Below are 6,000 nucleotides of genomic sequence, written 5' to 3' on the forward strand. Positions count from 1 at the left end.
GGCCTAAAAGGTCTTGATATTCATAATTTGTTAGGATATCATATTTCACTTACTAGGTAATTTTATAATGTTCGGAAGAAAAGATTTTAAGGCCAAATGTGGTGTCTATTCTAGGCAGTTGGTCACACTCCTTATATTCCAAATACTACATTCTTCTTAGGCTAAATTACAGAAAATTTTCTTGTCAAAATTCGATTTTTCACTTTCCTCCCTGTCATTTAAAAACCTATACTTTGCCCCCTTGCAAAATGAAAAATGTTCATAAAGAGGGTACGGTGTGAACTGTGATGATAAAATGACGATTTTGCCCCTTACCATATTCACAGGAGAGAAGACTGAGGGCATTTTTGGCATAAAAAAATGGCTAAATTACATAAAACCTTTCTGTCAAAATTTGATTTTTCACTTTCCCTTCCTGTCATTTAAAAACCTACACTTTGCCCCCTTGTAAAATGAAAAATGTTCACTTCATCCCCTGCCGTTAGTAATCCGTGAGGATTCCGTTTATAAAATATTATTATGTATTTTTTTATGCCAAAAATGTCCTTAGTCTTCTCTCCTGTGAACATGGTGAGGGGTAAAATGGTGAGGGGCAAAATGATCATTTTATCATCATAGTTCACACCGTACCCTCCTATGAACATTTTTCATTTTACAAGGGGGCAAACTGTAGGTTTTTAAATGACAGGGGAGGAAGTGGAAAATCGAATTTTGACAGGGGGGTTTTCTGTAATTTAGCCTAAAAAAATATATAATAATATTTTATAAACGGAATCCTAACGGATTACTAACGACAGGGGGCGAAGTGAACATTTTTCATTTTACAAGAGGGCAAAGTGTAGGTTTTTAAATGACAGAGGGAAAAGTGAAAAATTGAGTTTTGACAGGAGGATTTTATGTAATTTAGCCTTCTTCTTAAGTGAATTGAGGTGATATATTGCATAAGATATTCTTGCATCGAGACAAGGCCTTAGCAATGGAAAATATCTTTTGTCTATAAGCCATGTTGAGTTGGGACTATTTTATTTTGTTGCTTTTTCATGGGCCACTAGTTAAGGGGACCCGCGCGATGCGGTGGAAAGCCAATATAATAGTAAACTATTATAACTATTAACATCACTTTTTTTCCTATTATGCATTAATACTTTTAAATATTATTTATCTCAGTATTGAATAATTGAAAATTAAAGAATAAAATTAAATTATATTTCTTTCTAGAAATATTTAAACCTAATAAGTAAAATGAATAAATCAGTTTAAAATAAAACAAAAGCTCATTACAGTATTAAAAAGATGAATAATATTTTCTATTATTATCAAGATAGAATTTACAAATAAAAAAATATTAAAAAATTAATTGAAGCGAAAGTATTATCTTTGGTATTCTTAGCGATAACGTCTTTATTGTGCCCTCGTTAACTTTTATCGTCACGCATATAACTAATAAAGTATTTGATTCCTAAATTTTAGATTAGTGCAGAAATCAGTAGATAATTATCAAAAGCACAAAAAATAAGATTAATCAAATGGCATTCGAAATCAAAATAGAAATTTTTACACTGTAAAAAGATTCAACTACCAAATAAATATTCTAATATTATATATTAGGAAAAAAATAAATTCTGTAGCTCATAATTAAGATTAATAGTATACGAATTAACAAAATATTATTCACATGATTTAAAGAATATAATTTAACTAGAGAAAAAAACTAATAGCAAAAAGTCATCCAAGAAAAAGAAAACCAAAAGTTGAATTCTCTCATTTCAAGACAGTAATTTGTTAATTTTGAAAAAAAAGTCATTAATATTATCAATCAAATATCATGAGTCAATAATCACAATTTTAGGAGTCTTAATTCATATTTGAATATGTGAGTACCGTAAATATACAAAATGAAATGACATTGCTAAAGGCCTTATCATAATTCTTATGAAAAGTAGAAAAAAATATGGATGCAGTAGCCCACTATCTTATATATACTCTTATATAGTAAAGCATTTGAGAAAATTAAAAAATAATAAAATCAACTTGATAGCTTAGTTGTACTCATTTGTCTAAATTTAAATTAAATTTAAATTACATATTTAAATTTTAAATTAAAATTTTAATTTTGAATGCAAATTTAAATATCAAAATCAAAATAAAAAATTCAAGTTTGAAATCAAAATTTTAAAAATTTAAGTTTGAAATCACAATTTAGATTCAATTTAAAATTTGAATTCAAATTATAATTCAAAATTCTAATTACTAATTAGTTGAAAATTTTAATTTTAAGATTAATTTCGGATTTAAATTCAAATTTTTGAACTTTTATTTTTGGAGACTAAAGTGAAAAACATGCAACTTTAGGAACCAAAATTGACATGTAAAAGAAAGCTAAATAGGCGATGATATGATAATGTTTTTAATTTTAAAACCACTTTTAACAGTGCTATTTTATTGCGATGAAATCTAGAGATTTGAAAATTTGATTGCAAAAAAAAAAAAAGGATTAGGGACCAAAATAAAAAATAGTGGAAAGGTTGGGGACCAATATGCAATTAATTTTTTAAAAATTGTATGTTGGCCCCACAACCCCGCAAAATCAGGGGAGGCCTTCTTTAGGATTCACAATTCACGTTTATAAAAAAATTCGAATTTTTTACTTTTGGGGATTAAAGGAAGAAAAACATGCAAACTTTAGAGACCAAAATTGACATGCAAAAGAAAGATAAATAAGCGATGGCATGATAATATCGTTAATTTTATAACCTTTTTTAACAGTGCCATTTTATCGCGATGAAATAGAGAGATTTGAATTAGGGACCAAAATACAAAATGGTGGAAAGGTTGGGGACCAATGTGCAATTAATCCTTAAAAAGTTGCATGTGGGCCCCACAACCTCCCCAAAATAAGAAAAAATTTTCTTTAGGGTTCACAATTCATGTATATATATATAGAGTCCAGCTACTATACTTTATGGCTCTGTTTGGTAACGGAATAACTACAGAATAATCAAATTTATTCTCGTTATTCTGCCAAACGAAAAAAAAAGTACCAAAATAATTTATACCGGTCAAAGCGGGTTATTCCAATTTTTACTGGAATAACCCGTTAATTTAATTCTTTTCCAATCATGGAATAAGATTTATTCATGGAACCCGAGGGGCAGCATGGCCTTCTTTTTGGGTTGCCTTCAAAACCGCACCACTTTACCCACTTATCAAAGCTCTCATCTCTTCTCTTTTTCCAATGCCAAGTATATAGAGATTTGGTTTGTCCAATGTATTAAGATTTATATTAGGATTTTTGTTTAACTATATAAATTTATATTAGAATTTTTGTTTAACTATGTAAATTTATTGGCAGTTAAATAAATTAGTTACCATTGCATATATTATTAGTTATTATAGATTTATAATTGTATAAATTCATTTAAAATTATCTTACTTACTGCATATTGCACTGCTCTGCAGAAAAAAATTATTATTTTTTTAATTATAATTTTTGTATTGTAATTATATTTGAAAAAAATATATTCAAATTTATCAAGTATTGTATATGTATTATACAAAGAAAAAAATTCACTGTATATATAAGGGCAAACTTGGCATTTTAAAATATTTCAATCAACTTTACTAATTATTTTTCTCTTCTTTTAAGAAAGTTACCAAACATCATTTTGTCTATTGCAGAGAATAAGTAAAAATTTTGCCAAACAAAAAATTACTTTCATTCCTCTCTATCCTAGAATATCTCAATATTCTAGGAATAAAAAAATTTAACCCTGCAGAAGTTATCCCGTTACCAAACACGGCCTGTGAGTACGATCGCCTTCGTACTTATAAGTCGTTTTCATTGATAGAGCTTCTGAATTGACGATCTATACCAGTAAAAATTATTTAGAGCATTAAAAATTTCTAGAAATCAAATTTTATAAATTTTTGATATTATTTACCTTACGATCAAAAGATCTCAAAATTGACAATTTTTAACGGCTGGCACGGGATACTTGCTAGTTTAACAATGTAAAAGAATCGGAATCAGTTGAATTTTTGATAGAAAATTCTATTCATTATCTAGATAAAGATTAATAACTCCGATTTTAAATTGAAGTATCCGATCATTTATTTTTAGGATGTCGTTTGATTTTGACCGTTCATTTTATACTCGCTTGATAGACTTTATTATGGACAATTAGGATGTCGGGTAGATCGAGTGGCATTAAACTTAGTGTTATTAAACGTAGGTTGGAAATAAGCCTAGAGTCGTGAACCTAGGATGAATGTAAGTGGAAATAAACCTAGCGTCGTGAACCTAGGATGAATACGAGTGGCATTAACCTAGTGTCGTGAACATAGGTTGAATACGAGTGGCATTGAACCTAGTGTTAAAGAACATAGATTAAGAATTAAACCTAGAGTTAAGTGAACCTAGGTTATGTGATAAAGGCATTGAACCTAGAGTCAGTTGGACCAGGGTGGAAAGGACAACGGACCTAGATAGGTCGATACTATAGGGTTTGAGACCAACCCTTCAGATGTGAAATGGATTCCGGAATCCCAAGTGATGTGGCTGCAAAAGAGGCGGTGGAAACTTGCTGCAGAATGCAAGTGAATCATAACTGCGGGTATATGTGGTTCTCCTTGCCCGGCAGTGATTCAACGAGTATGTGTGGTTCTCCTCGCCCGGAATGCTATGAGAATAAGCTTGAAATGGGTATGTGTAGTTCTTCTCGCCCGTTTAGCTTATTGGATGATGCCGCCTGGACTGACTTGAACCATTGTAGGGCGAGAGGCGACGATGAGTTGTTATATATGTGAATGTTGCATGATGTGAGTACACGTGCTATTTGAAATGTTAGAGAACCTATTCAACCCTATATGTATGCATGAGATGTAATGTGAGCACCCAAATGAGATGAAAGAACAAGTGACACAATAAAACATAGATCGAGTGGCATTCGATAATGTAAAGTAAAGTGACACTAGAGTTAGTGTGTGTGGCATCAAAGAGAAATGTGACGCAAAGAACAATGATAATGATTAGAGGCAAGGAAAGAAAATGAAAGTGGCATAAAGAACGAGTAAAGTTAAAGAACAATGATTGCTAGAGTTAGCAAAATAAAGTGATGTAAAGAACACTAGAGTTAGTGTAAAGACAATGATTGAACCATATATCCTTAGAGTTAAGGATCGATCATACTTTCTATGAGTTCCATGCTCCAGGGCGGTCGCTCCCCCTCGAGCGATGCGCTCCGGAGTTTTGCATCACGGGTTGGAGTAAACCCGAGGACGGTCTTAGCGGGAGGCAGCTGAGGGCTCGCGATGATGGACTTAATGTGGGCAAGTTAATGTGGCGAAACCCCCGGGTTAGCCGTGAGATTAAAGAACAAAGAACAAAGATTAAAAAAAAAAGATTAAAGAACAAAGAACTTATATACTTGCATGATTTACGTTGAGCATACTTCTTACTTTATTTTTTCAGGCATATTAGCATCATGATTATAGTTTGGTTACTATTCTGCTTATCCTTTCTATTATGCCTGAGTTAGTCCTAGTGGGAAAGTCGGTGAGATTGGGGCCGAACCCACTGAAAACTTTGTTGTAGTTCTCACCCCACTATTCCACAGAGCCGGGACCGAGCGAGCTGGCAAGCGACCGCGGTAAAGGTATTGCACCCTAGACAGTGGCCACCCGAGTCGGGCTTTACATTTTGTTAGTTGTATACCCTTTTATCATCTTTTGTATTGATGATTTAAGATGTTGATGTATAAAGCAAAGAAAGAAAAGAATGTAAAGTTTTATTTTGAGGCAATGTGATGTAGAAGAAAATGATGCAAGTGATGCAATGAAATGTAAAGACTTTATGAATGTACAAGTTGGATGAAATGGATACATGTTTGTGATCAAAAGTGAATCATAGTACTTATGTGGATGTTTATTTTTCTTACTTTCACTCATGGCTATTGCTTACCTTCGTGTAAGCCGTTTGTATATGTTTTCGCTAGTGCATTT

Source organism: Ananas comosus, linkage group 17 (genome assembly GCF_001540865.1).
Source record: "Ananas comosus cultivar F153 linkage group 17, ASM154086v1, whole genome shotgun sequence".
Taxonomy (NCBI): domain Eukaryota; kingdom Viridiplantae; phylum Streptophyta; class Magnoliopsida; order Poales; family Bromeliaceae; genus Ananas; species Ananas comosus.